Source organism: Suncus etruscus, chromosome 13 (assembly GCF_024139225.1).
Source record: "Suncus etruscus isolate mSunEtr1 chromosome 13, mSunEtr1.pri.cur, whole genome shotgun sequence".
Classification (NCBI taxonomy): Eukaryota; Metazoa; Chordata; class Mammalia; order Eulipotyphla; family Soricidae; genus Suncus; species Suncus etruscus.
In genome coordinates this window covers 6,575,866-6,585,524 of record NC_064860.1, presented here as the reverse complement: position 1 = coordinate 6,585,524, position 9,659 = coordinate 6,575,866, and positions in this window count along the sequence as shown.

The window sequence follows — 9,659 nt, the reverse complement described above, 5'->3', positions numbered from 1 at the left end:
GAGAAAATAAATTAAAAAGAAAAGGAGAAAAAGAAATTAGTGAGAAGAGAGGAGAAAAGAGCTAGGGAATGCTAGCTTGCTTGAATGTGTTTGATGAGTAGGGCCTATAGTATAAGTCTGTAGATCACAGTTGCTGCTTCGGTGGTCTGGCTGGTCATGTGTTTCAGGTCCTAAAAGAAGGTATAACTTAGAGATAAAGGGTATGTTAAAGAGTTTTATCAGGACATTCTCATAGTGCAAGCTGGGTATAGTATCTCGTGTGACTGAGCCCCGAGATGCCATCTTAGTGTGTCTACCCTTTCTGTCCAAGAATGTCTGTGGACAGAAAAGCTGAAAGGTTATTTTAAATATAGTAAGATTAAGGCATAAAAACAAATTGTTGTGAAATGCTTCCATTGGAGTCAATGATTTTCCATGGTATTCTTTACCTGTAATCCTGTATAAGTTTCCTAAGGGATTTTTATGGGCCTTGTTGTAGAAGGCTGATTAAATACCTACTCTCTCTATGCTGCTGTTTCTGCTGTTGCTGATTTCTTTGTGGTGTAATGTGTAGTCAAGTGTTTGTGTTGTTCCTCTTTCATGTGTTTTGGGCACTACTTTCCGTTATATGTTGACTGTTATAGTGTTTGGAGTTTCTACCCTGTTAAACCCTTTTATTTTATTGTTGAGTATTAGTTGTATATAAGGTGTATGTTCCAGGTGCTTCAGAATAGTGCTATCATTCTGTGTTTGTTTTTCATCTTCTAGCTTACTTCATTTAACATAATATGTTCTAGGTCCAGCCACGTTGCTGCAAACTGTGATTGTATCATTTCTGAATACTATAGTATTCCGTTGTGTATAAATACCATATCTTAATGATCCATTTATTTGTTGTTGGACATCGAGGTTGGTTCCAAGACTTGGCTATTATACTGAGAGCTGCAATAAATAGTGGGGTGCACACATACTTTGGAATGAATGTCCTTCCAACTTGGAGGTAGATACCTAGGAGAGCAATTGCTGGGTCAAATAGCAGCTCAATTCTGAGTTCTTTGAGCACTCTCCAGACTGTTCTCCATAGGTGTTGGACTAGGGGGCATTCCCATCAACAGTGGATGAGAGTGCCTTTCATAAATCATTCCCGCCAACAGAGATTATTCCCATTATTTTTTATGTGAGCCATCCTCACTGGTTTAAGGTGGTACCTCATTGTTGTCTTGATTTGGATTTCCCTAATGATGAGTGAAGGTGAGCATGTATTCATGTGTTTGTTGGCCATCTTTAGATCTTCCTCAGAGAAGTGTCTATTCATTTCATCTCCCCATTTTTCTATGGTTTTATTTGGTTTTGGGGGAGTCATCTTTCTGAGTGCTTTGTATATTCTGGATATCAGCTCTTTACCTGACATGTTGAGTGCAAAGATATTTTCCCATTCAGTTAACTGTCTTCTTGTTTTAAGTAGGATTTCTTTTGCCAGGCAGAAGCTTTTTAGTTTGGTGTAGTCCCATTTGTATATGTTTGATGCTAAAGTTCTTGCCATTGGCATTCTATCATCAAAGACTTTTTTGATATATAAGTCTTCAAGTGTTTTGCCTATTTTTTCCACAATAAACTTTATAGGTTTCAGTCTCATTTCAAGGTCTTTAATCCATTTTGAGTTGACTTTTGTATATGGGGTGAGGGATGGGTCAATTTTCAATTTCTTACAAATGGTTTTCCAGTTGTACCAGCACCATTTGTTGAAAAGACTTTATTTGTCCATTTCAGTTTTTGGCTCTTTTGTCAAATATTAATTGACTGTATATCTGGGGGCTTATGTCTGGAAATTTTGTTCAAATCCTCTGGTCTGAGGCTCTGTCCTTGTACCAGTACCATGCTGTTTTGTATTTTTCCAAGAATGTCACTTTCTTCTGGGTTCTCTAGCCTATCTGCATATAGTTGTTCATAATATGTCCTTATGATGTGTTGTATTTCTTGGGGATTCTGTTGTAATATCTCCCCTTTCATTTTTGATCCTGCTTATTTGGATGTTTTCCCTCCTTTTTTTTTTTTTTTTTTTTTTTTTGGTGAGTCTTGCCAGTGGTTTGTCTATCTTGTTCATTCTTTCAAAAAGCCAACTCCTGATCTCATTGATTTTCTGTATTGTTTTCTTAGTTTCTATGTTGTTTATTTCTGCTCTGTTTTTTTTTTATTATTATTTTGTGTCTTCTGGTTGTGTTTGGGTTTCTTTGTTGCTGTTGTTCCAGCTCCTTAAGATGGTCCTTTAAGCTGCTAATTTTGTCGTTTTCCTCTTTCCAGAGGGTGGGAAAGTTTTCCACTATTATCTCCCTGACTAATTGCTCTTCACCTTTCCCTGTTTCCTTCCCTTCTGGTATACCTACAATGCTTAGATTGTTTCTTTTGTCTTTGTTCATTAAATACTGGACTTTTACTTCCAGTGCTTTACCAGCCTGTGCTTCCTTCTTGCCCCTCTAGTCACTGGTCCTCTAACCTCTCTGTCTCCCTGAGCTATATATGATAGATTGATGAGTTGGCGATCCCCACAGGTGCTCCCACTGGCCTTTCTCCCTGGCCTCATGGACCTAGGGTCCCCTGGGTTGCCCATGCTATGTCAAGGAGTGGGCTCCTTTGGGTGGGCGCTCATCACAATCTCGGGTTGGTGGCCTTCCTGCCCTCCCCTTGGCCTGTCTCAGGGGCTCACGGCTCCCTTGAATAGGCACCCTCCACGCGACTCGCCACACTCCCTCTGGCCTGTCCCAGGAACTCATGGCTGCCCTGGATAGGCGAACTCCACGCGCTCCTGGCGACTCCCCACACTCCCTCTGGCCTGTCCCGGGAACTCTCAACTTTCCTTTTTAATGCTTCCTTTTCATTTTCAGAACCTGCCTTTTGATTTTACATTGCCTTTTCTAATGGAATGGCAATCTGAAATCTGTTTTATTTCCACTCAAGAAAAGAAACAACATCTCAATCATTTTATTTCTCAAAAATTAAAGTAATAGGGCTGGCGAGAAATAGTACAAGTGTTAAGGTGTTTGTCTTGCTTATGAGCATCCCCAGTTCTGTCTCAAGTTGCATTTAATCTCCTAAGCACCAGGAATAATTCTATAATGTTGATCCAGGAGTAATCCCTGAGCACTATTGAGTATAGCTTCTAAAAAGAGAGAGAGAAATTAAAATAACTAATAAATCTTATGAATATTTTCATTATTGTCTCTCTAGATTTCATATTTGTTGTGATCTAAATTCAATATCACATTTTAAGTTTATTTTATTAATATTTATTTTTAAAAAAGGGGTTTGTTTTTAGAATTATGTTTTTTTCACAAGAAAAACATATAGGAAATTTAATAAGCAAGCATTTTTAAGAAATTAATGTTAATTTTATTAATTATATTAATAAGAACAATCTCACCTGATCCATGCAAGATCATTTCACACATGCAGTTTTCTTTTATTTGTTTGTTTATATATTCCCACAGTTGGCAGTGCTCAGGGGTTACTCCTGGCTCTTCTTATAGAGGTCATCCCTGGCAGTACCAAGGGGGACCATATGGGATGCTAGGGATCAGCTGTGTTCAAGGCAAACACCCTACCCACTGTGCTATCGCTCCAGCCCCAACTTAATATTTTTTAAATTATATGATTCAGTTAACTTTTTTAAATTGCAAAACCAGAAAATTTGTAAAACCCCTATCAGATAAATGATGAGCATTAACAATCATTTGAGAGATCATGGAAAACAAACTTTGAAAAATCTCTAGTGTGTGTCAGTTACTTCTCTTTAAGTTAATGTTGTGCTGCTATTTTCTACATTCCTCATTTTTAAAATAATTCAGATCAAGAGACGTCACCATGTCTGCAGATGGACCACCACCTTAGTCTCATCTAATTCTCAAAATAGAGACACATCAAGCCTCAAAAAAAATCACAGATATATGGGTCTTGCATCTATGGCACTGGGGCCCCCAAAAGGGGAGCTGGACAAATCCAAATCCCGACCCTGCTGAAGCCTTGATAGCTGCATACACAGACATACACAACCAATACATCTACACCAATGGCCCAGCTTCACTCTTTTCCACTCATTTCTTTCTTTTCTTTTTTTTTTTTTTTTACTATTTTTTATTTTGACCAAAGTGGATTACAAATTATTCACAGTAGTATTTTAGGTACATAGTGACATTGAATCAGGGGCATCCCCACCACCAATGTTGTCCTCCCTCCACACCGTTCCCAGCATGCATCCCATATCACCCCTCCTTTGCCCCTTCCACCCCCAGGGCTGCTTGTATAAGTGATCCCTTCTGTGTCTAGCTTGTTGTAGATTGGGTATCGATTCTGTTGTTAGCTTTAGATTTGGTGTTTAAGTCTGATCACTTTTTATTTCTACTCAATGTTCATACAACTGTTTGGTCTTGGTGCCTTGCATTAGTTCCCCCTCAATGTGTGAGGCAGAACAAGATAGTTCAAGTTATGTAGTTCTGTTTGAAGATAAGGAAAAGAAAAAGAACAGAAAAGAAAAGAAAAAGAAAAATGGGGGCAAAAATTTAAATAAGCAAAAAATAGAAGGCGTCCTTGCAGGGGTCCTCAAACTTTTTAAACAGGGGACCAGTTCACTGTCCTTCAGACTGTTGGAGGGCCAGATTCTAGTAAAAACAAAAATTATGAACAAATTTCTATGCACACTGCATATATCTTATTTAGATATGAAGAAACAAAATGGGAATAAATACAATATGTGGCCCGTGGGCCATAGATTGAGGACTATTGTATCAGTTTAAGAAAGGGAAAAAGGAAGGAAAACATAAAAATAATACAAAAAAATCAAACCCAAAAATACTCACTCATTTCTGCAGAGACACCCGAACTCCAGATATACCAGTGTTGTGACTGAGGTCTCTAGAACGCACTGGAGCCAAGAGAAAGCACTGAGCACTGCATGATGTGACCCCAAAGTCCCATTATGAAATAAATAAAAAATATGGTTACTACAGAAAAAAAACAATAAATAAATCCCTCAGTAAGTACAAAACTGAAGGAGTAGCAACTCCTGAGCCCTGGCATGTAATGGATAAAAGTGTATGTCAGAAATCAAGAAGCACACTTGGCCTTGAATAGAGTATGTGAGGGAAACCTGGGAAATGCAGTCAAGACTTGCTGACAGAAATCCTTAGCAGTAAAGGAATGAGAGAATACATGGAAGTAGTATATTTTATTAACTATTTTGATGAAATGAGGGAAACAGGAACTAACTACAAACAGAAAGTCCAAAACAATAAAAAGAACTAAGGACGATAAAGGTCAAGTGAAAAACTAAGATGCCATTAGAAGATAAAGAAAATAAAAGAAAAAGAAAGAAAAATGTTGACAACAGATAAGACAACAATAAAAAATAAATAAATAAAAACTTTTAAAAAAATTTTGGAAAGACAGGAAAAAGACAGTGGGAAAAAATCCCCACCCTAACTGCTAAAAGACAAGAATGCAAAGAAAAGATCAAAACAACTGACACACAGTAGAAAATGGAAAAAGATAGGTTTTTAAAGTAGCCGTGGTTTTTGTTTTCTTTGTTTAAAATAAATGTATCTTGCAGAAGACCGGTGAGTAGAAGATGGTGGGAAAAGTATTGGTGAGCGACCAGGGGTCCTCAAACTTTTTCAACAGGGGGCCAGTTCACTGTCCCTCAGACCATTGGAGGGTCTGACTATAGTAAAAACAAAACTTGTGAACGAATTCTTATACATACTGCATATATCTTATTTTGCAATGAGGAAACAAAACAGATACAAATACAATATGTGGCCCGCGGGCCATAGTTTGAGGACCACTGGATAGACATTGGGGAAGGGATCTGTGCGGAAACTTGTATGTCTGAAACCATGCATCACTTTGTAATTTTACATTTACTCAAGGAAAAATAATTTTTATTTCATTGTGCAGATGCACTCTTGCCACTTAAATATTCTTGGGCATTTGAGGTGTTTCTAGATTCTCACTATTATAAATAGTGCTGTGATGAACATAAAGGTGGAGATAGAATTTTTGTATTGTGTTTTTGTGTTCACAGGATAAATCCCTAGAAGTGGTATTGCTGGATCTTATGGGAGCTCAATTTCTAGGTTATTGAGAAATATCTGTATTGTTTTGCAAAAAGGCTGGATAAGTCAGCATTCCCACCAGCAGTGTAAGAATCCCTTTCTCCCCACATCCACACCAGCATTGATTATTCTTGTGATTGTGTTATGTGTGATTCCATGGGTGTAGATGACTGCTCATATTATGCCGCTGTTAGGAAAGATGAAGTTCTGAAATTTGCTTATTTTTGGATGGATATGGAGAGTATTGTGCTGAGTGAAAAGAGTCAGCAGGAGAGACATGAATAATCTGATTTATTTATTGGATATAAGAAAAAAGATAATGTGGAAATAATATCTAAAGACTATTATAGAGAGGATGGAGGGTCAGGAATACAGTCCATGGTAGGAAATTGCCACAAATAGTGGAGCAGTGCAGTTACCATTATGATCATGATAGTTGGAACTAACATTCAGAACAATAATTGGGTTTTGGATGCAGATATAGTGATATGCCTGGTATCCTTTCATTAACAACTATACAAAACACAGTGTCTAAAAAGAAAAAAAAAACCCGGGGGAGGGAATACCTGCCTCAGAGGGGGAGGGAAACCAGAGATTTGGTGGCAGGAAACTATTCATGGGTAAAGGGTGGTGTATTAAGACTAAAACTCAAGTATTTTTTTTCAGTAAGAAAAATATTTTTTTTATTCTGAGATGAGTTTCCCCTCCCTGTACCCCAAACCAGAAAACTCATATGTACACACACACACACACACACACACACACACACACACACACACACAAGCTGTCCTCATATTCCTCATGGATATGAAAATAAATTGTCTCACAAAATGTCAGATATCCCATGTCAGTGTAAAAATACATCTAAAACATACTACTACACCTTCCATAACCATACATAAGCCAAAAGCAAACAAAAATGACTCAAGAAATCACTTGCAGTGCAGAAAAGCAAAATTTAACCCACACCAATTTTCTACTAATCTAAAATTCCCGGAACAAGTAAATCCGCCATAATAATTTTTTTTTAATTTTAAAGGTTTGTTTATTTATTTATGTATTTATTGGTTTTGGGGCCACACCGGAGATGCTCAGAGATTACTCCTGACTCTGTGCTCAGAAATTAATTCTGGCAAGCCTGGGGTCCAGATGGGATGCCAGAAATTAAACCAAGTCTGTCCTGGGTTGGCCGCATGCAAGGCAAATGCGTTACCACTGTGCTATCTCTGCAAACTTACCATGATAATTTTTTAATATTTTTTACTGATATCATTGTGAATTACAAATTCTTCATAATTGTACTTCAAGCATATAGTGACAGTGAATAAGGGCCATTCCCATCACCAGTGTTGACTTCCCTCCAACACAGTTCCCAGCATGCATCCTATTCTTCCACTGGTCTACCAATACAAAAGATGTCTTATTGTTTAGATTGTTAACAGTTTAGGCCTCTTGATTCTACTATTGTTGACTCCATTAATGCATCAGAGACCACTTGGCCCCTGGGCCCCATTCACTTATTTTTTCTTCAGTTTGTAGAAAAACGTAGAATATAGAATATTAGGTAAAAAGAAAACAAAGTGATTCATTTCCCAAGGTTTTATGTAAAAGGCAAGAGTCCCTATCTAGAAATTATAAATAAAATTTTAAAATGGGGGAGGATGTGACAGTTTTGTTATAGTTGTTATTGTTGTTGTTTTTGCATAGGCATAGTAAACATTGGGGAAATTAGAAAGGAAATATCCTTGGCCAAATAAAAAGGGTGTCTCTACACATGAAGCAAACTGTCATAAAACTGAATACAAGGTTCCAGGCATAATAATTCTCCAACCCCTAGGTCTTTCTTCGTGGTTTCAAGAAAAATTCTCCTCAGTCACAATTGTTGCAGTCGGGCTTTTGTAATTAGAAATCTTGGTTTTTGCACAGATCCCTTGTTGAAGCTGAAGTGTCTTCTGACTTCATCTCACCACTAGGTGGCAAGGCAGGGAAACCTGCCCTTTGAGCCGTGCTTCTCAATTATTTTCTGTCATGCCCCCCAGGAAGAAGAAAACATTTTTCGCGCCCCCCCCCCGCATGCCTGTAAATAGTATCTTTATTAAAAAAAAAACTTTAACCTGCAAAACAAAAATATATAAAATAATTTGAGCTGATTTTTTAATCAGAGGTGATGTCCGGATTAATTGGTACAATGAGCACGTTTTGCAATGCATAGCTTTTCGAAGCAGGGTTTAAAGCACAACACAGCAACTCTCAGCTCCAGAGACATACAAAGATGTAAACACGGGGCCTAGCTTCTTAGGAGACTGTTTGCCGAGGTCAAACGTGCCCCCCTTTATGGAGCCTTGCACACACACACACCCCCCCCCGGTGGCGTGCCCCACTATTTGAGAACTACTGCCTTAGAGCAAGTTGTTGCTGTTTCCTCATCATCAGGGAGTCATATGAACCTACTCTGGATCAAGTTGGTGCCAGAGTGGCACTAGGGCCTCCCCTGAGGTGAGTTTGATTCTTGGTGCTGGTGAGAAAGCCATTCCAGACCCAAGGTTTCGAGGTTCCAAGGGATCCTAGCTGAGGGTCTCTTCTGAGCAAAATCCATTAGCAATCAACAGTCTACAATGAGGGAAGGTGGGAGAAATAGGGCCATGCAGAATGAGTCAGCAGGAGCGGTGGCTGCAGCTTCTTTCCAAGGTTAGACATGGTAGGCTGGTATGGTGTCCTTTCTATTTGAGAGCTGACAGAAAGCTTGCTGGGGTAGGGGAAACTTACAATATGGACATTATAGTATAACAGTAAATTACATTTAATTGAAAAAATAAATTGCAAAATCATACTCAATAAATGGGGCCTGTAACCAAAGTCTATAATGTAGAGTTGCCTATTTCAATGGTCTTTATGAACATAAGCATTAGATCATAACAGCAGGCATAATCAAATGGAAAATGGATAAATTAGATTATTTTGTCAAGTCACTGCCATATTGAACACTGTATTGGAGTCTAATATGATAGAGCACTGAAATGAGAAGACCTATATCACCAAGAACCAGTGGACATGAAGTTATAGTTGTTTTAGACATAAATTAAAACATTAAAACGTTCTAATAGTGAGTCCATGACTTCCAAACACATTCTGCACCTGTTGCTGTAGATAAAAGCATTATTATATACGTCTATAAAGAGCAGTTGATTGAATACCTACTTAATCTAAGCAGCTGTAGCCATTGTTGCAGATTTCTTCGAAGTATCAAAGAAAATAAAGGCTTTTGAGTTTCTCTTTTTCCACTCAATTTATGAAACTCAATTTTTTTGTGTTTTTTTGGGTCACACCGGCAGTGCTCAGGGGTTTTTTCTGGCTCCGTGCTCAGAAATTGCCCTGGCAGGCACAGGGGACCATATGGGACATCGGGATTAGAACCGATGATCTTCTGCATGAAAGGTAAATGCCTTACCTCCATGCTATCTCTCCAGTCCCATGAAACTCAATTATGTACAACTTCATAATCATGGGGTTTAAATTAAAAATAATAATATTATTTTAAAATGAATTGTTAGAGGCTAGGACAATAGCATAGTAAGT